This window comes from Podarcis melisellensis, assembly GCF_964234715.1.
Source record: "Podarcis melisellensis genome assembly, chromosome: 3".
NCBI lineage: Eukaryota > Metazoa > Chordata > Lepidosauria > Squamata > Lacertidae > Podarcis > Podarcis melisellensis.
In genome coordinates, this window is record NC_138530.1 from 70,697,932 (window position 1) to 70,724,487 (window position 26,556).

The following is a 26,556-nucleotide window of genomic DNA, read 5'->3' on the forward strand; positions in this document are numbered from 1 at the left end:
TCCCTTCTTGTTATTCCTAATAGAAAAATTTCCGGTTTTTTAACAAAATTATATCCTAATATTTTCTTCAGTTCACTGTGTATAGTCTCCCAAAATTCCCTTATTTTGCTGCACTCCCACCACATGTGCATGAATGTACCCTCCTTCTCTCCACACCTCCAACATTTATTACTAATTTTATACATTCTAGCTAATCTTACTGGCGTCAGGTACCATCTATACACCATCTTCATTGAGTTCTCTTTTAGGGAGACACAGGCTGTAAATTTTATGTTTTCGTTCCATATTTTGTACCAATCATCTATTTCTATGTTTTGTCCCAAATCTCTGGCCCATTGAATCATCGTATCTTTCACCCCCTCATCCATCGTATACCATTCTAACAAGATTTTATACATTTTTGAAATCACCTTATGGTTGTTATTCACTATTTCTATTTGAAATTTGGATTCTCTTTCTCTATACCCTTTTTCTTTTTCATCCCTCTTAAACATTTCGTTTATTTGGAGGTAGTGTAGCCAATCATAAACCTGCCCTTTTATTTCCTCGTATGGTTTTATCCTCCATTTTCCCCCTTCCTTCCTCACCAATTCTCCATAAGTCGCCCAGTTGTCTCTCATATTAACTTTTTTAACTGCCAACACCTCTAATGGGGACAGCCAATGTGGGACTCCGACTTCCAGAATGTTTTTATATCTATCCCATACCTCCAGCAAGGCTCTCCGAAAGATATGGTTTTCAAATGATTTATAACCCTTTTTCTTCTCCTTCCATAAATGGGCGTGCCATCCAGCTCTATTATCGAATCCTTCCAGATCTAACAGCTTTGTGTTTTTCAGGTTGATCCATTCTTTCAGCCAACATAAGCATGCTGACTCATAATATATCTTTAAGTCGGGCAGGGCAAAACCCCCCCTTTCTTTTGCATCTATCAATAATTTATGTTTAATTCTTGGTTTTTTCCCCTGCCAAACATATCTTGCGATCAACCTCTGCCATTCTTTAAAAATCAACGTTCCTTTTAAGATCGGTAGCATTTGGAATAGGAATAACATTTTGGGCAATACTGACATCTTAATTAGAGAAATTCTGCCCCAAATGGATAATTTTAGTCTATTCCATATTATCAAGTCCTTCTTAATTTTATTCCATGTCGGTGTATAGTTATTCTGGTATAGGTCGATATTTTTTGGGGTCAGCCAAATTCCTAAGTATTTCACTTTTTTGACGATTTCAATTCCTGTTTGTTGCTGCAATTCTTCCGTCGCTGATTTCTCCATATTTTTAACCATGATTTTTGTTTTCTTCCTATTTATTATGAACCCCGCTACCTCTCCAAATTTCTCAATTTCCTCCAATATTTCTGTAGCTGACTCCAGCGGATCTTCAGCCGTCAGCACCAAGTCATCTGCGAAGGCTCTTACTTTATGTTGGTCTTTTCCTACCGCCACCCCTTTTATTCTTTCTTTTTTCCTTATTGAGTCTAGTAACACCTCCAGAACCATGATGAATATCAATGGGGACAGTGGACAGCCTTGTCTAGTGCCTTTTGAGATTTTTATTTCTTCTGAAATCACCCTATTTACTATCAATCTGGCTCTTTGCTCCGTGTATATCGCCTTTACTCCGTTGAAAAAATCGTTGCCCATATCCCTCTGTTCGATGTTTTTCAGCAGAAAGTCCCATGATACATTATCAAATGCTTTTTCAGCATCCACAAACATTAGCATTGCCTGCTTCTCATTCCTAGCAGACAGATATTCTATAATATTTACAATATTTCTCACATTGTCTCTCATCTGTCTGCCGGGAAGGAAGCCTGCCTGATCTTCATGTATAATTCCTTGTAAAACCTTTTTCAGCCTTTCTGCCAGTATCCCTGCGAAAATTTTATAATCCGTATTCAATAGGGAGATTGGCCTATAATTTCTGACTTGCGTCAGATCTGCATCGTGTTTTGGAATAAATGTTATGAGTGCTTCTCTCCACGTCTCCGGAATCTCTTTCTCCTTCAAAATCATATTCATCACTTCTTTCATTGGTTGTGTCAGAGTTGTCTCTAGTTCTTTATAGTACCTTGCTGTAAAGCCATCTGGTCCCGGGGCTTTTCCATTTTTCAGTTTTTTGATTGCCTCTTTTATCTCTTCCAATCTTATTGGGGTGTTCAGTCTCTCTTGTGCCTCTGTTGGAATCTTCTGTACTTCTTTCTCTTTTAAATATCTTTCTATTTTCCTTGTGTTGTTCTTTTCTTTCCTTCTATACAGTTGTTTGTAGAAATCCAAAAATCCTTTCCTAATCCCCTTAGGGTTGGTTATCTCCTCTCCACCCACCTCTATTTTGTTTATTGTATTTCGCTCTTTTCTTTCCTTAGTCTGCCATGCCAGCCACTTCCCTGCTTTATTTGCAAATTCAAAATTCTTTTGTCTTAATCTTTTAATATTCCATTCAACTTCTTTGTTTATCATCATTTCGAACTCCTTTTGCAACACTTTAATACTTTGTTTGATTCTGGCATTATTTGGCTTTTTTATCAGTTTCTGTTCGTTTTCCATAATTTGTCTTAATAGTTCCTTCTTTTCCTTTTCTCTATTCTTTCTTTTAATCGAATTCTGTTGGATAAAGTACCCCCTCATCACCGCCTTGCCTGCGTCCCAGACCACACTCTTCTTCGTTCCTTTGTCCCAATTATCTTCAAAATATTCTTTCAATTTCTTCTTCGCCTCTTCAATTACCTTTTGATCATCCAATAAGTAGTCGCTCATTTTCCATCTAAACGATCTTTCTTCCAAACTCTTGATTTCTATTTCCAAAGGACTGTGATCTGAGATTACTCTTGGTTGAATTTCTACCTGGGATATTCTCGGTGCCAGCTCATTTGATATCCAAATTTGGTCAATTCTGGACATAGATTCATTTGGGTCGGAGTAGAATGTGAATTCTTTTCTTAGTGGGTATCTCAGCCTCCAGATGTCTATTAGATTACAGCTCTTTATCATTTCAAAAAAAGACTTAGGTAACTTCCCTTCTTTTGAGCTGTTATTCCTTAGTCTATCCATTTCTAAGGAGACCACCCCGTTCATATCTCCCATCAGAACTATCTTTTGGTCTGCAAATTCTAATAGTTTGTCCTCCAATTTTTTGTAAAATTCGGATTTATTATCATTTGGCGCATAGATCCCGACCACTATTATTTTTTCACCTTGCCAATTGATCTGAATTGCCATCATTCTTCCTTCATCGTCTTTGAATATTTGTTGGGCTTCTATTTTATTTTTGACGTACATTACCACTCCTCTCTTCTTCTTTTTATCTGAGGATATAAATTCATTGCCTAATCTCTTATTAATCAGGATCCTTCTGTGACCCCTTGCGATGTGGGTCTCTTGTAGACAAATTATGTCTAAGTTTTTCTTCTTTAAAAATTGTTCCACCTTGTTGCGTTTTTTCTTTTCATTCAAGCCATTCACATTCCAGTTCCAGATTTTTAAAGCCATATTATTTTACTTAAATGTATTTAGATGCCTTCCTCCTCTTCTTCCTCCTCTTCCTCTCTCGCCTCTTCTTCCTCCTGTTTCTCGTCTCTCTGGCTGTTTTTCCTCTTTGTCTCTTCTCCTCCTGATGCGCCCTTATCCTCTTCCTCCTCTTCTGCCGTCAGCTCTTTGTATTTCCTTTGAAATTTACTTATCTCTTGCGGATTGGTCAGTCTGTGCCTTTTGCTCTTGTAAAAAAAGGAGATCCCCTCGGGGAACTCCCATTTAAATTCTATATTATTCTTTTTGAGAGTTTGGACTATTGCTTTATAGGGGTCTCTCCGTTTCAATAATCTAATTGGAATGTCCTTGAAAATGATTGTATAGCTACCGTCTATAATTAGCCTTTTTTCTCTATTTTTTTGAAGGACCAAATTTCTCATGTCCCTATCTTTGAAAATTATGAGGCAGTCTCCTGGAGCTATAATTCTTGACACCCTTAACAAACTTTTGGGAGGGTGAGATGCTTTAAATGCATAGTGTTGTGTACACAGCCTATGTCTGTACTTGGTTGGGTCAGTCAAAGGGAGGGAGGTGGACGTTGGAGTTTTCAGAGATGGGGCTGGTTTTCTCTGATGTTACAGTTTCATATTCTGTTTTTGCAGCTCTTATTTTTTCAGATCTTTCAATAATAATAATAATAATAATAATAATAATAATAATAATAAATTTTTATTTATATCCCATCCTCCCTGGCCAAAGCTGTCCAATATTGCTGGTTGTTGCATCTACGATGATTAGGGGCTGCTTATATAATTCGGGGGGGGGGGGCTGAGTCATGCTAATTTTTGGGAGGGTGGTCGTTTAAACATTTGCAGACCCATGAGGAGACCAAGACAGTCCAGTGCGGGGTGGCCACTTGTACTAAAATCCACGTAAAGAGCCTAGGGTCAAGATACCTGCTGTTTTGAAGGAAGGCAAGTGGCAAAGACAGCCTTCCCCATCCTGGTTTATTCCAAATGTTTGAACTACAGCTCTCAGCACCCATGACCATTGGCCTTACCGACTGGGCTGAGGGGAGATGGATTCCAACAACATCTGCAAGGCACCAGATTGGGAAATGCTGAGCTAGGAAGTGGAAGTACTAAAGGATGCTGGGATCTGAGCCGCACTACTTTGGGGGACTCCTCTGAGATGGAAAGAGAGAAAGAAGCTGGCAGAAGGAGCTATTGGTGGGCAAAAATTGTTATAATAGGCATCTGGAAGAAGGTGTCTGATATGTAAGGAGCACTGAGGATGCTTGAATCCAGTTATAAGGAATAGTTTCCATGATTTTCCATGCACAAGATTGATCAGTGTAGGATATTTGGTATGGATGGTGTGTTCAGTGGAGACCATGTGACGAGAGACTTCTGAACATGAATACAGGTAATATTTAGCAGAACCTGTAGAGACTTTGTTCTTGTTTTATTTTATTAACCTACTCCTGCCTTTTGGCCTAAAGGATCCTCATTTTGAAACTAATTGGTTATTATCCCACTGTTGATGAATAGAAAACTGGAAGCCTAGAAAGACCTAATGAATTTCTTTCAAGCCCATACTAGCTTGGCCCATTCGGGGCATGCTATTTTCAGATTTACAAGTATATTTGCAGATGTAGATTTTCTATGAAAACAAACTTCCTGGTCCAGTCTTTAATTAAGCTGGATTCCATTCTTTGTTTTGCTGTGGATGGGATCTGTTCAGATCAGCACAAGTGTGTGTGTGTTGTTTTTTAATTACATGCAGCCCTCGTGTACGGCTGAAATTTGACTGTCCATCAAATGTGCTGTTCTCCTGCCTAAATTAGCTTTCAGGCACACCACTGTTCCATATAAATGTATTTAAATGCTGCTGAGACAGAATGAGCCAAAGCAGTACTTGGCAGAATATTGTATTAACTCAGGCGATGAATTTCCTTCAGTACCTACCATGCTGTGCAGGAGTGCTGCTGCAAGGTGTAAATCTAGCTGGGTGTGTGAGTTTGGCGGACAACCTTGCCTCTTATCTTCTCCAATTAGTAGTGGGGAGGGGAGGGAGCTAAAATTCTGTGAAATATATACTGCTAGCAGAAGATTGCTGTTTAAACAGTCACAGGTTTAGCACAACACAATTCAGTAATCATGCTAGTTTTATTGGTAGGACGTAGAGGTATAGCTACCCAAGAAGCAGGGCTTTTTTCAGCCAGAACACACTGAACTCTGTCCCAGCACCTCTTTTTCTAGAAAAATAAAACTGCCAAGGAGTGTGAGGTATGAAATGACCCCGAACCCACAACTCATCCTAAGAACTGCCCTATATCAGTGTTGGAAGTCTGCACAAAGTTAGCATTTTTTTTTGTATCCCCACCCCATATATGTTTCTAGATGGGAGTCTATAATAGAAGAAACTGCTGAAAGGGTCAAACAAGTCTCTTTGTTAAGTTACTGGCTCTGCCAAGCCTATTAAACACCCTTTTTACATGACTAAAGAGTTGGCCATGTTGCCACAGAAACAACTAACTAGTAAAGCCTCCAGAAGAAAGGTAGGCTTTCACCTCTCACCTGGGTGGATGTCATACTAGGGGTACAAGAAAAACAGTCCAGGAGCTGGTCTTGTCTGGTCAGGAGCTGGGAAGACTTGCTCTCTGTGTTGAAACCATAGCTATGGCTCTGAAGACAGCCTGGAATCCTAAGGGGAAGCAAAATCGGTTGCAGTGTTAATGCAATTAGATCATTCATCTTATACTCATCTATGTGTAATTAAAACCATGTATCAAAATGACATCACAGGCTCCAGTGAACTTTATTCCAAGAAAGCTGAACTTGTAAGTGCTGGCACCCTTGAAGGTTCCCCAAGACAGACGTCATTGCTGCCCTCTGGGGGGATACAACCATTGGAAAGCGTGTTCCTCTAGCACACCTTTGAACTAAAAATTAATAATCTGATAACTTCTAAATCCTCAGGTAGCACAATAGAGTTAAACAGCAAGTGATAACTGCAAGCGGATCATATGAACTATATATGGATCCACTTGCAGTTCTCTTTTGCTATTTAAGCTCTATAGTGCCAGAGGATTTGAAAATTATTATCAGATTATTAACAGCTGCAGCGATGGCAATAAGCTATAAATAGAAAAAAGAAAAATCCCACCTATGGCAAAGGGTTCCTATGGCTCACAGACAGCAATTCAGAACCTTTAGGATAGCACTGCCCACGGGAACAGCAGGCAGGATCCAATCATATGGATTTTCTCCAGGGAAAGGAGCTACTATGAGTTTAAGAAACAGTACAGTCGTACCTCAGCTCCTGAATGCCTTGGGAGTCAAACATTCCAGCTCCCAAACAATCAAAAACCAGAAATGAGTGTTCTGGTTTTCGAACATTCTTTTGGAAGCTGAACGTCCAACGGGGCTTCCGATTGGCTGCAGGAGCTTCCTGCAGCCAATCAGAAGCCACGCTTTGGAAGTTGAACTGACTTCCAGAATGGATTCTGCTTGACTTCTGAGGTACGACTGTATTACAATTGTGCAGCTTTTAGATGGCACTGTGAAAGTGAAGAGAAGAAAGCAAACCAGGAAAGCCAACCCTTGCAGATGACACCAAACTGGGAGCAGTAAACAATGCAAATGAAGACAGAATCAGGATTCAATATGACCTTAACAGATTGGAGAACTGGGCCCCGACCATACAAAATGAAATTCACTAAGGACAAATGTAAGAGTCTACACTTAGGCAGGAATAACGAGCTGCACCAATATAAGATGGGACACACCTGGCTTGCCAGTAGTACATGTGAAACAGATCTAGGGATCTTGGTAGACCACAGTGTGATGCAGCTGCAAAAAAAGCTAATGCTATTCTAGGCTGCATCAATAGAAGCAAAGTGTAATGATCAAGGGAAGTAATAGTCCCGTTCTATTCTGCCTTGGTCAGAGCGTATCTGTAGTGTGACCAGTTCAGGGCGCTACAATTTAAGAAGGATATTGATAAGCTGAAACATGTGCAGAGAAGGATGAGCAAGAGTCTGGACACCAAGCCTTTTGAGGAATGGTTGAAGCAAGTGAGTATGTTTAGCTGAGTAAAGAGGAGAATGAGAGAAAATATGATAGCCATCTGCAAATATCTAAAGGCTGTCACATGGACGATGGAACAAGAATGTTTTCTCCTGCTGTGGAGGGTAGGACCTGAACTAATGGATTCAAGTTACAAGGACATTCTGACTAAAAATCAGGAAGAGCTTTCTGACAGTAAGAGCTGTTTGCTAGTGAAACAGACTCCCATAGGAGGTGGTGGACTTCCTTAGAGGTTGGATGGCCATCCGGCATGGATGTTTTAGTGTAGATTCCTGCATTGTAGAGGGTTGGACTAGATTACCCTCAGGGTCCCTTCCTACTTTACGAATCTATGATTCATTCTTGTTAACTTCACTGTTGCCATATTTTTATATTTCTCTGGCTGCTAAGCAAACAGCTTTTTAAGCTTCTCTATTTTTACTGGCCCAACCTACTCCAAATATTGGCTAGAGTGGTATGGCACTTTGGCATGGATTGTATAACAAGGCATCTGACCAAATTTCTCCAAAACAAATTGTGCTTTTGCTTAAGGATTCAGATAAAACACATTTTGGGGAAAAATCATCCATAGAAGAGAACTAATTTTACAGTTTACCCATAAGAGCAAATAAATGCATCCATCCATCTCTACCTTTCTAGATTGTTTCCCTAACCAAACTGATACTTGCCCATTTGCATCCAGATTTCTGGATCCCTTTCTCCAGGCTCCTTACTGCTGCAATTGTGCTTTCTAACATTTTCCAGAGTTCATACTGTTCAAGTATTTCAACCCCTTCTTTCTCTAGCACAGAGGTGAGGAACAGGATTTGGCTGGTGAGCCAGATTCTGACTTTTCTCACATCCTGTAGACCATTTTGACAGGTGGGGGAGGCTGCCCAACTGTCAATCAACAGTCATCACAACAATGTCAGGTGACCAAAAAAATTAAATAAATCATTTTGTGGGCATGTCTCCGACCAACCACGAAAAAAGATTATCTCTACTTACAGCAAGACCTGCTTGGGGCAGGGATCGACTCTGCAGTGGAATTCTGAATTGGGACCTCTGCAGTATAGTTGATCCCCCAGTGGCTTCCTGCCACTACTGATCAACATGTGCATCTTCATGAGTGTATATGCTCAAATTAATTCATAGGAGTTAGAGAAAGTAGGTATGTAGATAATCTTTATTGAAAAATGTAGCACTTTTGGTTTTTTTACATACTGGAATGACAGGAACCAAAGTAAAATACCCCTCATATGTTAAGAAGAGTTACATTTTGATTAATCCATTTTATACATTGTTGATTGTCATTTCATTTATTTCTTTTTTAACTTTTAAAAATCAACAATACACTAATAATAATACCAGATCTGAAGAAGAAAATACATGTTTGTGTAAAATGAAGAGACAATCATAAATAGTTAACTTTCAAACAGTGTGACAAGTAGTGTTTTGTGGACCTAACCCTGAGATTACAATAAGAAAATTAAAATGAACCTGAGCCCTAAGTTAGCTGGATTCCACCCCCCACCCCGACCCCACAGAACATTTTACTGAATCCCTCTTCATATTGGATTCAAGAGCCTAAAAGCAAAACTAAACTAAGTTACCAGTTCGGAATGACGGTTCAGCTTCAAAAAAGCCTTGATGTGATATTACACTCACTGGACCCCCACCCAACCTCAACAGTGTGTGTACACACACACACACACAAAATGCAAGAGGATTTTATGTGGCAATTTGTCCAGGCTTCCATAGTCTGCCATTTTCAGTGTCTGAGAAACAGAGATTCACTGCTGCTTTAGACCCCAATCCACTTTAGCAGAGAGAAGGAGAGAAAGGTAAAGAACAGCAGTGCCTCTGCCATACTGGTAGTGATTGCTGAAATTAATTCCCCCCCTAATGACTGATAGTCTGAGCCAGCTCCATTGCTGCCATTGATGCACTGGGCCTGATTACGATACCATTCTAGCCTCCATAACCCAACCCTTGACCCCCACCCAGTGTGACCAATGGTGCCATGGTGACTAGGCTACTTTGTCATAAGTTGATGCTCCTGGGCAGGGGATAGGATTGACTTGTTAATAATTCTAGCAATTGTAAAACAAAATCAATATGTCTATTTCTTTTTGTTTCATCATTTTCTCTGTCTCCCTACTCACGGTAATTTTCTATCTGCTATTACAGGCTTTCCTCTTTTGCCTAGTTACTATTATGAATCATCTAGTACCAATATAAAATTCAATAACTCAACGATGATGGATCACCATCAGATATTCAAATCAGGACCGTAGTGTGAATTTTCTTCCCATGTGAACTAAAACTGAGCTGCTAGTTTCAGAGTGTTAGAGCAGCCAATAAACTTGTATCGGCTTGAACTGGTACACAACTTCCTTCTGATCCCAAATGACAGGAAGAAACTTCAACTGTTGGACTACCTGATTACAACAGCCTATGCAGCTCCCAACGTTCTGTGATATTGGAGGTGGAAGAGGTAGTTATGCATTGTAAGTAATATTGGCCAAATCCAAGTGCATGACCTGCCATGTGTCTAGGGCGCAAGGTGGACTGCACCTTGGAATGGATGTTAGTCTCCCAGGACTAACAACCTAGGGGTCTTCAACAACAGATCTGAGGCCACCTCTCTGCTCAGGAAGGGAGGTGGTTGGGCAGAGGGCCTAATGCTACCCCAACATAATATCTAATCTGTCCCAAAAGCTCAGCCCCAGACAGGATAATCAACTCTGGTGACGTTGCCTCTCTGAGGATCTGGGTTGGTTCTGCACTGAGAACAGAGTCAGGCATAGCTGGGGGAGACTAATGGTCCCTCCTTTGCCAAGCCAGGTCCTCACTGATGCTCTTATTTTATAAGCCTTCTAAAAACACCTTAATCAGACATTCTAAAGGTACATATATTCCAGGGAGGAGGGATTTATCCATTAGTGCCCAATTCATTTATGTAAATTGGCTCTGCTGTATGTATAGCTTGACACAAAAGCATAATGGAATCTAATTGATACACATATCGAAAGGCACAGAAAAATAGTCATTTCCTGTCCTCCTCTATCAGTTGAAAGGCAGTCTCCCAATACTTATCATTAACTGGGACGCTCCAGGTTCTGCTGTCCAGTGAAAAGTGATATAGTGGAGCTTGTCCTTAAGTTGCAGCTCTGCTCACTGCAAAATGTTTTTGCTAACCATAAATAATCATTGTGGTGTGTGGGGGTGTACATGGGCAAAGGTACAAAGTATGGATGGAGGAGGAGAGGACAGAGGGTGAAGAAAGAGCTGTGAGTGGAGGAGAGGTCCTTTCCCCATCCTCTGGACCTCCTGGGTCAACAATCCTGCTGCACCTGGAACTGGGGGTGGAGAGTGCAGCTGAATTAGACATAGCCTGAGGAAGTACCATGCTCCTTGGGCTTGCCCATAAAAAGCAAGTGTAGAGTGAGAGAGCAGGGTGATGTCCACTTTTTCTCATTGTGAGACTTTTGTGGGTGAGATGAGAGTTTGTTTGGGCCCTGAGTGAGAGTCCTCTGGGTGAGAGGGAGGGTGTGTCAGAAAGAAAATGAATTGATACTGATTTATCTATATTAGTAATTTTGTATTAATGTAACATCTCTATATGTAATTGTGTGTTTTCGCAATATTTTATTTAAATTGTTGTTGCTTCAGTTTTTGTACGCCACTTAATCTAATCTAGACTGTTGCTATTTTCAGTTGGGATCCACATATTGGCACATTCAGATTGCACAATTATAGTTGATGTGGACAGAGGAAACAGACGGAGCAAGACTTTGCAAGGAGAACAGATATGTATTTGCTCGCCCCATTTTGTGTTTGCATACCCAAGAGAGTGAATGCCTGAATTCAGAGTTTACTGAAGAGCTTTTTTAGTGCAGCGGGAATAGGGCAGAGAGAGTGGCACTTTGCCTTTTGAAGCAAAAGTATTGAGGAACCCTGTCAGGAGAAGTGGCCATATTAAATCAGTGGCTTTCTTTCTGAAGAGCGCCATAGCCACCTTCAGATGCCCATGCTGCTTTGCGGAACTTGCCCTCTTCAAAGTCATTGCACCCATGATCTAGGACCACTAGAACAGATCGCATCCATTCTATGCCTCTCCAATGTGTGAGTTAATGAAGAAAATCATATGCAGTTGATTTACAACTCTGTGCTGTAAATCAAATGTTGTAATTTACACTTCAGTATGCTCCTATATTTCAGATGCTTTCAGACATGAAGATTTGTAGCCTGCATGCCTTTAGAATCCTAATTTACTCAAGCTTGTTGCAAGTCTCTGAAGTGTTAATTAATAATGGTCATGCCCTGTATTAGCTGTCTAGTGACCATCTTTTGTTGAATTGCTTCATGACCAGCTGCTTCTATAATGGCCCTTGGAAGTGATGAGGGCTGGTGAGAGGACACCCTCACCAAATCAGTTGGGGCACTGAATTTGTGTTTCTGTTTGGCAGGGGTGAGTGAAAAAAAGAAAAAGGGAAAGAAAGAAAGCAGCCTGAACTAAGACAGAGTGTTACAATTTCTATGCACTGCAAAGGGAGGTCATTCCAGGAATGTCCTGCTAGTCAAGAGACGTGGGGTGATCAGCCTTTCATAACACAGCTTATGAAATGGTCTCAGCTTTAATGTACATACAAGGCTAGCGAGCAAAATCATGTTTATCGTGTTGGAAACACATGCTCATGCCCCTGTCAGCCTGTAATCAAGCTCACTCTTGCTTTCCTTGGTGACTAATATAGACAAGAGATAATAATTCAGACAATCACTTTTAAGCTGCTGAGTTTTACAGAAGTGATTTGGTATTCCATTAAATCCTGTATATAAAAAAATATGGTATTTCTACGTCAGGGCCTTCTACCATACTAGCAGAGATGTATAAAACAACTCCAACTGTCTTAACTTCTGCCTTATGCGGAGATAAACAGTCACATAAACAGTTCGTATCACTTTGCTTCAAAGTTTTCTAACTAGTAAGCCGAGATGTAAAGTTGAGGCCATCTATTATCTGAAAATGCAGAACACGGGCATACTCTCCCTGCCAAAGTACTAACCAAATATAGTTACTCTTGGCGCTTGTACGTAAGCAAGGTTTCAGATGTACATAAACTATCTCTGACTTCTCAAAGAAGCAACATGAGAACTTCCTTCAACTGGCTGATGCCAAGGTCCATTCCTGCAGCAACGGAATAGTAACGTCTTTACCTCAGCCTGAGTCAGTGGTCCTGTGTGTCAAAATAGCTCACTATTTTGCTGTGCTAAGGGATCCCATATCACACATGAATCACAGGCTCACAAGTACAGTATTTCTTTCATCCAGGAGTCCTCTACTTCCTTCCCTACCCAGTGGTGAATGGATAGCTTGGAGAACAATTTACAGGCTTTTATCATCCAGAACACAAACTACAGGAGGTTTTCTCTAGATGCATTGGCTCCCCAATTTATTAATTCAAACACAGTTTTTGCTACCAGTTGCCTCTTGAGAAAATTATTTCCTAAGGGAATTGTTATGAATTTGTCAGTGCCAGTCTTCAAATCCCTATAATCCTAGCAAGTGTTAAAATACAAGCCAGGCTAGCTTCCTCATGAGTTGATCGTCTGGGTGAAGGGCCATTAAGAAAACAAAGAAAAGGTGATGGGTTATTAAGAGAGCAAAAGAGAATGGGCTCCGTGCCAGATGGCAAATGAGTGGGGGCCCTCCTCCAGAGAGGCAGAGCACAATGTTTGAATCCAAGCAGCTATGGGAGAAACAAGACCCTCTTGGGGTGTTAATGCTGTGAAACCCTCTATTATTGGCTCAGGTTGTATCTATGTGTAAATAAACCATATATCATAAAGACACTAGAGTGTCTACTATGCCTCATTCCGAAAAGGAAACACAAACCCTGGATAAAGGCCTGGTAACCCTGGAATCTCACACTGCTCAAAGACTGGGGTGGTGGGCAACAGTATTTTGTTGAGAAAGGGCCTTCCCTCAGTGACAAAGCACCTGGTGTGCAAGTAGAAGATCTCGAGTTCAATCCTTGGCATCTCTAAGTACTGGGATTGCCCACAGTTGGAATCCTGGAGAACCAGTGCCAATTGTGCTGGTGGTGTTGCATTTTAATTTATTATCTGCCCATCACTCTAGGGTCCCAGTATTACAACACTATTAAACTGTTCTTAATGTTGCATTCTAAGCAACCTACAATCACAAAAATAGGGCTGGTCCTAAAAATATACATCTTAAGTGTCAAAGCCTAAGATAATAAAGTGTGTCTTAAGCATTCTCCAAAAACTGTACAGTATAATGAAGTTGCCAGATGCACCTCTGTGGGGAGAGAGTTCCACAGCTTAGGGGCTGAAGCAAAGATTTCCCTCTCCTGGGCTTCCACCACCCCAGAACTTCTAAGGGCAGCAGAACTTCCAGAAGGTCCCGCTTTGCTGATCTTAATACCCAAGGGGTCTGTAGGGAAGGAGGGGGTCTTTGAGGTATTTGGGGCCTAAGTTGGTTAGGGCTTTAAACATTAACATGTGTACCTTGAAATGGACCCAAAATAAGGCAACCAGTGCAGCTGTTTTAGAACTGGATATGTGAGAACTGAATGAAACCCCAGCCGGTAATCAAGCCGCTGCATTTTGGACCCATTGAAGTTTCCAAGTTGTCTTCAAGGGCAGCCCCATGTTGAGGCATTGCAACAATCCAGTCTGAGAGTTACCAGAGCATGGAGAATGGTGGCCAAGTGGCTGAGATACCACGAGTTCTGTCCTTCTCACTCATATCCCATGACAACATTACATACATTTTAAATCTTACCAATGGCCAGAGATTATGAGAGCTCTCATCCACAACATATGTAGGGGAAGCAAATTCCCTATCCCTGCTTGTATGCAGTAGTTATGCAATGATAGCTTTCCCTAACTTGGAAACATTTGTTTATTCCCCTTTAAAATAAAGTCTAGAATGTACAGTTTAAGGGGGGATTCTGTACAAAGATGAAACAAAAGCTGAACCAATGCACTGTGAGCGTTGGTTCATTCTAATAAAGATATTGCTTTACTGTGGATTATGTTTTAAAGGAGCAATACAGCTATCTGGAGTTGATAGGCGCATGCATTTTGGAGAAACAATGGAGCAAGTGTAGCTGCCTCCACCTCTCCTATTCCCTAAACATCCATGGCGGATTTGCTTTTGCTTCAGGTTTACGTGCCAGGTTGTGAAATGGACAAAGTACTAGGCAGGAATACATGAGACAAGTCAGGCAGCCTCATATGCTGTGGAAAGGATCATCCTTCTCTTGTCTACTGCTTTTTACCAGCTTGTAGTGATGAAAGTTAATGGGACAAGTTTTGCATTCCTTTTCTCCCAATTAAAAGGCAAAACATGTGAGTAATAAGCTTTTTTTTAAAAAAAAACCACCCAGATTGAGAGTGTTCAGACTCATTCAGATTTTTAACTGCATTAATCAAAATGCATCATGGCTGTCTTTGTTGTTTATTGGATCAATCCTGCATTTAATTTTTGTAAACCTTCAGCCTTCAGTGAATTGAGTGATCTGAGGTGAACAAAGCATAAATTAAAGCAATTCTTTCTCTTTCTCTCTCTCTCTTTCTCTCTGAAAGGCTGAGATGAATAGTGTTGAAGCAAGAATTTTTGCTAATCTTTTGCTGACTAGTTAACTTCAATACTTTTCATGTATGCATTCCTTTCAAAACTAATGGACGCTGGATTTCCCCTCCTATTTTCCTCCTAAAAAGCTATTCCATACCTCAGTGAAAAGACAGCATGGGATGTCAAGGGACAAGAGGCAAGAGGTGGTTTGGGACGAAAATCGAAGACCCCAAAAATGCAATTCAGTGCTAGGGACGTGCTATTACCCTCCTGAGTTGAACTCCCTTATAGTGATACTAATATGCAAACAGCAGTCAGGGCGCCAACTACAGTAGGTCTTACATTAGAGCTGATTTCAGCTGTCATCAAATTACCAAGGTAATCCTGAGTCATCATGACAAAGACTCAACATGCCTAGAATTAGATACAGTGAATGATTGTGCTTTGGAACAACGTGTGCTGAAACTTGTCAACTCTTGATTTAAATCCTAAACAGCACCCGAGATTATTGCAATACACAGATTCTGCTGAATCCCTTCTGAACACTGCACTCAACAAATGAGTGGGAAATTGCCCAGCTATGAGATCATACTTTCAATACATCTTCTGCTATTGCAGCATTCATTTATGATAGATACAAAGTGAGAGAGACTCAGATATGCTTTTAGTGCCATGAGTAATGTTGATCTAAAGCTACACCAGAAGTTTGCTGCTTCTGTGTGTCCAGCAGCTGGTAATTCTGGGAATAAAGGAAAATTTGCCTACTACGCTATGATATTCTACTGTGTTTGCTCAGGAAGGAGATGGGCTGCATTTAAAGTCTTCAAGGAACTATGCTGGGAAGAACTTGTAGCTTGTGAGCTAGGTACATATCTGCTTCGGTCCAAATGCTTATTTTACCTTTGGAAAATTATGACTAGATTCCCCTATTCATTTATTTTACTTTGGTCATTCAGAATGTTTCTCCCCAGAAAATGTAAGCAAAAATATGAGGGCACATAAGCACTCTAATGATATGTGTCTCCAAGGGAAATGACTTTAAAATATTTAGTTCTGTTGTATTTTACTTTCATGTGTATTTGACTACAGAAAAATAAATAAAAATGTTTATTTTTTTAAAAAGCACTCAGAATACTGTAGGACTTAGGTAATGATGGCACTAAACCAACAAAGACCTGTGAAAATTGTGCAGGTGTGGTTCTCCATAACAAAATATTAGTGGAAATGCAATATCCAAATATTACATTGCAGAGAGGGTGTGGATATCCAACAATGAATAACAGCTGTTTATCTATTGCACATTAAAATGGCTATCTTACACTGGAGCTGGCCACTGAAAGTCAGGCCAGGGATTTCAAACATTAAACTGTTCCACCTCTGGTTGCTATTCTCTGCCCATCTTCCTTTTTACTTTTACATACAGCTTTTTACATTTCCTTCCAATTTTTGCACTTCAGAATCTCCCTACTGCACTTTTGTCAAACCAAAGAGTGCCCAAATTCTTTTAAAACTAGATTCATGGAGCATTGTGTTCCTCAATTTATTCCAAGTCTTACTGTGGGCTATTTGAGGGGCTCAGCTTGTTACTAATAATTGAAATATGAAGTGTCAAGGCAATACAGTAGTTTTAATTCTCTGGGACCAGGGGCTAAAGCTGGGCCTTCTGCTTCTTGATTCTGAGCCCCTGTTCTGATCTGTGAAGTCTTTGTGTTTTGCTTTGCTTCTTTGCACGGTAGGAATAAAGATACAAGCTGCATTGGCAAACTTGATCACCAAACCCAAGTTTTATCTCATGCAATTTGGTTAATTATACGTTAAAATTTGGTGGCGGGGTCTTTGTCTTACAAATATTTACGCAGCTTCATTTGTATAAAGAGATTATTTTCTTAATCCTTTTGGACTTTTGCTTAGTGGGCAAGGTGTGGCTAATTTAGCAGCTCTCTTAAGCTTTGGGTGCCCTCTGCTGGTAAATCTTGGGGGGCAGCAAGTGTGGAGAAGAAGAGCTCCAGGTTAGAGTCCATGTGTTACTGCTTTACCTGATCATTTTTGTGAGCACATACACATGACCAACACTTGGGCCTACCCATGCCCTCAATCAACATGCACATTGGCACTTTGTCTGGGGGGCATGCTCTTACATGTTCTGTAGCCATGCATTGCAAACCAACATGTAAATCACAGAACAGCTCAGATGGTTGCCCTGTGGCAGGCGTGGTTAAGCTGTGACCCTCCAGATATTGCTGGACTACAATTCCAGGCAGATCTGCACCATACATTTAAAGTGCATTCAACACCCATTCAAAGGATATGGCTTCTCCCCCAAAAATCTTGGGAACTGCAATTTGTTAAGGACGCTGAGACATGTAGCTTGGGGACTACAGTTCCCAAAATTCATCAGGGAAAGTCATGTGAGAACCTCAGGAACTGTACTTTCTTAAGGGTGCCAGGAAGTGTAGCTCTGGAAGAGGGAGACTACAGTTCTGATTTTGGGGGGATGTTATGTGTTCTAAATGTAGATCTGCAGTATATGTCCCTTGGCCATGCTGGCTGGGGCTGTTAGGAGTTGGAGCACAACAACTGCTGGCAGGCTGCAGATAAGAACCCCACGTGACACCCACCCACCCAAACACACCAGGCCATGTGCATTTTAGAATACATTTTATGTTTTGCACATTTTAAAATACAATTACAGCTGTGCCATTAAAACTAACAAGGAGGTAGCCCTAAGTTTCCTGAAGAATAAACGGGATTTATCGTTGGACGCTGCCTAGCTATCCTTCCCATCCTGAAAGGAGCAAGAGCTCAGCTGCTTATGACACTTCCACCTGAGTCCAAGGGCTGGCTTACACATGCACGCTCATCATCTGATGACTGCACCTCATGTGCTGCATTTGCCTTGTTGCAAATTCATGAGTTTCATATCATCTGTCAGCTCAGCAAAGGCAATGGGCTTTTCAACAGAGGCTCTGTTTCCTTTGTGGTCTCTGTACAGTCCCAACATATTGTGCTGCTTGTGTTGAGTCAGATCACCGGTCATCTAGCTCCCCTGGGTTGTCCGCATCAGCTGACAGCAGCTCTCCAGGGATTCAGTCGGGGACATTCCCAGCTCTACCTGGAGATGCTGGGAATTGAACATAGGACTGTCACCTACAAAGCAGATGCTCTGCTGCTTCTCTTGTAACTAAGTTTAGAGAAATCTGCAGAAGACAACTCCAGCCTCCATCACAGCCCTGGTGCTTCTTCATACAATATTCAGCTGTCTAGAGCTGTGCAAATAAAGCAGATACTCTGCCACTGAGCTATGGCCTTTCACCTTGGGCATAGTTGGGGATTAGTGAGACTCCTGGGCCTTACAGATCTGTATACCCCTCTGCTTTCTTCCCCTTATACATGCACCTTGATAAACAAAGCCTGATCCTATCTATGACTAATGGGTGAAACTCTGGTACTTGTTCAGCATAAACAAGCAGGAAGGTAGCTGGCTTTATTTCTTGCAAATGCTTCTATCTTTCCCTCCTAGCACTTGCACACCATACAAGGCAGCTAACAACAATTAAAACACAACCATAAAACACAATTCTATCTCATGTGCAGCAGATAAAATGAAGGTATCAGCCAAAGCAAAGGTTTGTCTATCAGCAGAGTGGTCATTTGGCCTGCTGCTGACTGTGGGTGCTATAGAATTATTATGGAGAGGTGGGCAAAGAAGCGCATTTTGCTTTCAGCACAGTTCTGTTATTTGGTTGAGATAAGCCACTTAGTAGCAAAGGCATTTTGACATTTGCAGTTGTCTTGTAATGTCATGCTGATAGTGACACTTTGAGACTGCTGACAGAATTTGTTTTGTAACACCTGTGCGTATCTGTCAGTATTAATAAGAGCAGCTGCATTTCGGGTGTGTGTGTGAGAGAGAGAGGGGAGGGCCTGCAATATATATTGAGTGGAGTGTCTTCTTTTGTAGTTCCTCCTTCTTGAGTAGAAACACAGCGTAGCATTGCCATTTTTACTGTAAGTGGATAAACCTGCCATCATTGAAATTAATGAACTCACCACCACTACCACTTGAGTTTGAGTTTTGTGTACAGCAAAATTTATGTAGAACTCTGGATTGGAGTGGCAATATGCAGCAGAAGCACTAAATGTAAAAATACATCCCTATCAATTGGCTCATTGAAATGTCAGCTTATATATGATTTGAAGGCCAAGCTGATGTGACAGATTTTGAAAGCAGTATGACATAACAAAATGTAAGAGGAGCCCTGCTGAAGCTGAGGAAAAGGCCCATCATCTTGTGCTCAAAGTGGTGAACCAGACACCTATGAAAATCACACAAACAGGACACAAGTGCAAGAGCACTCTCCCCATCTGGGCTCCCCAGAAACCGGTATTTAGAGACATGCTACCTCCCTTACTGAAGGTAGCACCAGGCCATTATGGCTAGTAACCACTAATATCCTCCATGAATTTGTCCCAGTCAATCGTCAGTACTGGATCTTCAGGTTAATGTATTCCATTGTTTAAACATGTGCTGTGCGAAAAAGTGCCTCAACCACAAATATCTACAAAACCTAGAGAGTGTGCTAAGCACGGAGAACCATGGGCATCAATACTTCCTTAATGTGGGTCCAATGTTGTACTCAAGGATTTCTCCGCCCGAGCCCATCCAGTAAAACCAAATGCAACTTATTATATCCCAGCTTGATGAGTGAGATCATACAAAGAAGCATTGTTAGTTGCACCTTGTGTTACAGAGACCTGAATGGCCTCAGTTAGAAGTTGAACACTGAGTATTGTCATTCCCTTGCAGCGGAACACTCTTCTGGCAAAGTCAGCTGGCACCCCTCCTTTTTACTTTCAGGTGTCTCTTGAAGACCTTTTTGTGCTGACATGCCTATGCAGTTGCTTTAAAATTTCTTGATTAGCCAGTCATTTTAATGATCTTTTCGTGCTGTTTTAATGGTCTTTTTATGTTTTATTTTATACATGTCATGGCCCCTTATCTTTATTACAGTCCTCATGACCTATTTGGAGGGTGAGAAAAGTCTGCCCTCCCTTCTGAAAAACACACCAGCCCTTTTCTTCCTAGTATGGGAGATCCATACTCACTCCCAGATTCCCTTTGCTTGATCATGGAAATAGAATATTTGCTGCCCAGCGGCAAAACAGCATCAGGAAAATAGATTTATTTTCAAGGGTAGTCCTATCAAATGTGAAGTATTGACCAAGGTCAGGGTTTTTTGTCTTGTTTTCTGTTTTTGTCTTCCCTGGTATGTTAGCAAAAAGACTCAACTCAGTGAAAAACATCTGATGAGATTAAAGTTCAGTTGTTTTTCAGTCACCAGTCCAATGCCTGCATTACTCAACCTTAACTTCAACAATAATGTTATAGCACTGGCCCCTATTTCCTTTGTTAGGCAGATTACTGGTTAATGGCCCAAGATGATTGAGAAATATCCAACCTAACCCACTGAATTGATTAGGAGATAACTGCAGATCTCTCTCAGAGCCTTTTGCAGGAGTTAGCCATCAAGGTTGGAGGAGGTGGAATGGGGGAGAAAGGACAGGGGAAAAGAGCGTAGTGAAGAAATTGAATTTTGGCAGAGGGAAAGAGAGTATGTGCTGTGAGCAGTCCATCAGCATTAATACTTTGAGTTTCTCTCTGGGTATCTCACTGGACATTGTTGGTATATAGCCTTATAAGGGTGACATAGGCTTACATGGCCACCTGCACTTAAGACCAAGGGTGGAGATCCTAATGCCCTTCAGATATTGTTGGCTTACAACTCCCATAATCCCATGCTGACTGTGGCCAATGGAAGATGGAGTCCCACAGCACCTGGAGGGCCACCAGTTTCCCATTCCTGATTTCAGACTACAATAAACTGGAAGGGGTAGCAAATGCCGCAGAAGCATGAATTGGGAATCAATATGACCATGACAGATTGTAGAATAGGCACAAACTAACAAAATGAATCTCAGTAGGAAATGTTAGTTTCTACATTTAAGCAGGAAGAACCAGCTGAACAAACAGAAGATGGTGGGACACCTGGCTTGCAGGTAGCACATGTGAAAAGGATCTTGGGGTCTTAGTAGACTACAAGCTGAACATGAGTCCACAGTGTGATGCAGCAGCAAAAAAATGTGAACGCTAGTCAAAGCTGCATCAACACAAGTATAATGTCCTGATCAAGGAAAATAATAGCCCCGCTCTGTACTGCTTTGTTGTGACCACACCTGGAGTACTGTGTCCAGTTCTGGGCACCACAATTTAAGAAGTATATTGAAAAGCCAAAAAATGTGCAGAGGAGGGAGATCAAGATGAAAACCAAGCCTTATGAGGAATGGTTGATGGAGTTGGGAATGTTTAGCCTGAATAAGAGAAGACTGAGAGGAGAGATGATAGCCATCTTCAAATATCTAAAGGGTTGTAACATGAAAGATGGAGCAAGCTCGTTTTTTCCTGCTCTGGAGAGTAGGACCCGAACTAATGGATTTAAATTACAAGAAAGGAGATTCTCACTAAACATCAGAAATAACTTTCTGACAGTAATAGCTGTTTGACAGCAGAACAGAGGTGGAACGGACTCATTCCTTGATTGTTTTTAAGCAGTGGTTGGATGGCCACCTGTCATGGATGCTTTAACTCAGTTGGCTGCATTGCAGGGAGTTGGACGAGATGACCCTCAGGGCCCCTGCCAACTCCACAGTTTTATGTTTGTCCATCTGTAAAACAAAATGAATGCTATAACAACATCAGAAGCCTCAATTACTTTCATTTCAAGGAAAGCAGACTTGAGTTGGGCTGCTCCTGGAAGTTCTTGTAGCTTGAGAAAGTGAGGTACATATAACAATACTTTTTCACTTTAGCTTGAAAAAGAAACACAACTTCTCTCACTAGAAAAGAATATCATGCATCAGGCTTGACAGGCACAATTTTGAAAGATAATATGTAGGATCCCATAAAATAAGCCCGTCCCTAAGAATGATGGCGAGAAAGCTGCAACCCTATAACTGGATGCAGAAATTTCATGACTTAGAAGTTACAGAATCAGAATGGCTTGCAACTGGGTACAATTGTGCAAGAATGTGTAATGAAAGGATGAGCAAGCCATGAAACTAATTGTGTCTTTAGCTGATTTATTAAGGCTGTCCTGCAAATTTGCTGAGACTGCAATTTCATTCTGGGAGAAATGCATCATCCCCTTGGTCTGGAAACACTTATTTCTAATAAAGCATGGGCGGTATATGTAATCTCTGGTGGAGGAAAGTGTACATAAATGTCCTGCTTTCCCTTGCCTTTGAATTTGGTTCTGACACCATGGCTAATTGGCCAGGTGTCAATCATTTACTTGAACAGCTTAAGGCTATTTTTGTACAAATAATGCTTTCTTTAAAAGTTGCAACAGCACCCCTGTAGGCAAATAACTTTTACAAAAATTTAAACATTCTTTTAAAAAATGTTTTTTAAAAGAACAAAAACAAATGAACAAATAAGCATAGAGACTTGGTTCTTTCCAAGTTCTGTTCCAAAACAAGTGAGCTAAAGAGGTTCAAACACTGGCATACTCTGGCTAAATCCTGTTTAGGGAAGAGCCATAGCTCAGTGGTATGGCATCCGCTTTGCATGCAGAAAGTCCCAGGGTCAATTCCTGGCATCTCCAGGTAAGGCTGGGCGAAGACTTCTGTCTGACACCCCGGAGAGCTGCTGCCAGCCAGTGTACATAATATTGAGCAAGATGGAGCAATGGTATAAGGCAGCTTCCTACATTCCCCTTTTGAGGTTCCAAGGTGCACAAAATGGGTGTTCAAATGAGATGATTGGGGTTAGTGGGAACATTCCTAGTGACCATGCCCTTGCAAGTCAGCTGTGCTTTCCCTTCCTGGCGGCCAAGCATTTGGCAGAGGGGCTCTACACATGTGCAGCCCCACCAACTGACTGGGGAATGCTGACTGGCCAGGAAATCAGATGGTGGGTGTGTTGACACATGAGAAGCATGGCTGGCAGGCACACGTTCCCTTGCACCTGCTATAAGGCGATGTAGGGAGTGGGTGGCAGGCCAAGAGTTACTATTCCAATTTGATTTCTACCAGAACGTGGACAGGCTAAAGCAGTCTTGAGGCTGGAGCAAGAGCATTGGCAGTGATTTCTCACACCCACCCCTTCCTAAGGATGCAGGGCACCCACAAAACGTGTGTGCATTTGTGTTTACAAATAAGAATATACAGTAATTGTGAAGTGGGGACTGTACATTGGCAGGGGTAGTTCCAGTTATATTCTGATGGTGCTAATGGGAATGCACGTTAGCAGCTATTTAGGGCCAAGATATACAGTAGCAGGGAAAGGTGATACTGCTTGATCAACTGGCTAGCTTATAGCATGGATTTGCAATAGGCTTAGAAGAAATGATCACATCTACTGCTGTCGTGTTGTTGGAGGAAGCCTCTTTACCAGTCACAACTGCACAGAACTATGGCTAGGATATGTTGTATACTTTAGGCAGGGAGAGAATTAAAAGACAATCCCAGTTGTGTGAGATCTGGAAAACAGAGGAAGTATGCTGTAACCAGGCATCTCTCTTTCTATCAAGAAGCATAGAAAACAGGCCATAACTTGGCTAGTTTGGCCCATTTCTTGTTACCAAACTGGCTGCTTGTGTAGAAGCCCAAACTCCTGCGGCATCTAAAGCATCTCTGAAGTGGATGGTGAGTCTTTTGGAAGCTCAGACATAAAACAGAGCCAGCCAGGCTTATGATGATCTGCCCGTGGCAATGCAGTGGAATAGGAGCATTGGGAAATTTGGGATGTGGGTCAGTGACACAAATGAAATAAAATTTAAAATGTAGCATATTGCATATGCAAAGTGTCAGCAATCATTGAAAATGACGCTCAGCTACCTTGCCACTCCTGGTCCTATATCCCACTGAATCATAGAATTGTAGAGATGCAAGGGGTCATCTAGTTCAGCCCCCTGCAATGTTGGAATCTTTTGCCCAATGTGGGGCTCAAACCCACAACCCCGAGATTAAGAGTTATTTCTTGCTGTGCCGACTGAGCGATGTTAGATCCTCTTATTTTCTTTCTCCTCTCCTACTTCTATGATCCAACCCCATCTTTTCCTTTTCAGCACAGCTCACTGCTAAGCATTTCCTGTGAAAATGACTCCCCAACCCAAGGCCTCTTCTTTGCTGGTTCTTAGGGGCTACTTTCCCCCCTAAAGTCTCTAAAAAGGTCATAATGACATAAATCCAGTTTAATTAAACATGTGCTGGGTATTATATTGAATGTCTTCACCATCTGTTATGCTGGCAATGCTGAACACTGAATCAAAACAAGAATCTCTTTCAAAATGTGTTTTGCAGTTAATAATAATTTGGCCTTAGTTATTTCATTAGCATGCCAAACAAAGCAATGTTCAAAGTGTTGTTTGTGCCTTGTATTTGCACATACTAGGTACAAAATACTTTCTGTACCACAAGAATTTGAAAACATTGTCCAATGCAAACCACACCATGTGTGTCCCTTTCCAGAGGTTTGCCAGTTTTGTTTTGGTTTTCTGGCAAGGCATCTGTGCCTTTAACAGCTGTGGGACAAACAACAGCTTGAAACTTCTTTAACAGGCAGTAGGCCAGATTGCCAGGCACATCTTTTCCTGGAAAAATGACAGGTAAATAACATACAATGGCTTGGAAATAGCTAGGGGCACCTCTGGAAAGCGAGGGCCATTTCAACAAAACATGCCTTTCTGTCCCCCCCCCCACATTCCAGCTAAAGATGATGTCAAGTTAGATCTGTGTCTGTGAGAACACCACACTTGCTATACAAAAGTAATGCAGTTTTTGACTGGGACGGAGAAAGTCAGAGAACTTTGAGCATTGGAAAACCCATTTTGGGGCCAGCCTCTTTGGACATCTAAAAAAAAAGATATCTGCCTCCATCTATGCTCAACCTGAATATTTGTAAATAAACTCAAATAATACCCTCATGCCCAACATCAGCACCCAGAACGGTTAGGCAAACATTTGGATGGCAGCTTGCTTTTAGCTGGGTGAACCTGCAGCTGCTTCCATCTTCATTTCTCCAGAATGCATCTGGGAAAATGAAGATGGCGACTGTCAGGGTTGTCTCACCCAGTGCATCTTGTCTTAGCAGTGCCGGTCTATGGGGGGATATGTGGTGATGCTTAGCCTGGACCTGAGCAAAGAAGCGCTGGACAAAGAAGCTGCAACTGCTACTGCTATTTCCCTTGTTGCTTAGGGACCCTTCAAACCTGGTGCAGTTCCTAAAGACAGAAAAACCATGAATCCCTGGTCTTTTCCAAATGAAACCAAATCCAGGTAAGGACAATGCCCCTAGAACTTTTCATAATTTAGGAAAGTGAGTGCACATGACAAGGTGGCCCCCTGTTGGTGACTGAGGGCAAAGCTCCACATTCACATCATACAGTAGCTGTAAATATTAGCAGAATGAATAAGAATAGCTTCACATTTGTGTTCCGAAGCCTTCTCTCTGGCTGGCTGGCTTATTTATTTATTTGATTTATATACCACCCTTCATCACAAGATCTCAGGGCGCTTCATGGGCTGCTTTCCACATTATGCAAAAGTTTCAGATACATCTGCCATTTTTTCTTATGTATTGTTCCTTGCATTTTATCTCTGCAGTTTTCCATCTTTCAATCAGACAAAAGAAAAAAAGAAGGATTTAAGCGCATGGGTCCTTTTAGTGAAAAACATGGTGGTACGTGTAATGCGTATTCTGAAACAGCTTCTTTGCTTGCTGCTTATTCACGCCAGTGCAATCAAATAAATAGACCAGACCTGCAGCTAAAAATAGTTCCCATATCAGATATCTATAGCACGGAGCTTCCTATGAAAAGTGAGGTGTGTCTGTCATGAATACTGGTTAAGGACTGAAAGATAGTGGCAAGGGATCTACAGATTTGCACGAGCAATTGAAGAACACAACCATCTGCACCATTCAAATAGGTTACCATTCAGACACACCATTTTGCTTTACAAATGAATCCATTGTAGAACACTTTGTGAATTTAAAGAGTTGGACAAGTATTTCACAGCAGAAATCTCTGCCTCTCATTTTAATATTTTTATAATAACTTCTGGCTCTCACTAATTTAAAGTAGTTGTTCTAACTGAAAATTACTCTTCTATATTGCACGTCATTTTGAATGTTCCTCCTCAATATATGGTGGATAAGTTATGCAACTGGCGGAGATGACTGGCAGAATTCGAGACCTGGGAGAAGAAAGGATCGAAGAAGATTGGAAGAAATTTAAGATTTACCTACAGAAATATTGTGATTTAGTGGAATGTTAAGAAGGATGTTTGGTTACAAATAATTGGCCATCACTAAACTGGATCGGAATTTGATAATAAGTGAGATTAAGAG

At 41.3% G+C, this 26,556-nt stretch overlaps 1 long non-coding RNA gene across 2 annotated transcripts in view; it reads right to left on the reverse strand.

Moving 5' to 3' along the window:
- The window catches only part of LOC309366750, a 38,291-nt gene that overhangs the window by 2,996 nt on the left and 8,739 nt on the right, over nucleotides 1-26,556 (reverse strand). For both annotated transcript variants that reach the window (XR_014166863.1, XR_014166864.1), the window contains exon 3: nucleotides 6,053-6,179. This is a non-coding gene — a long non-coding RNA (uncharacterized lncRNA). The remainder of the gene's footprint in view (nucleotides 1-6,052; nucleotides 6,180-26,556) is intronic.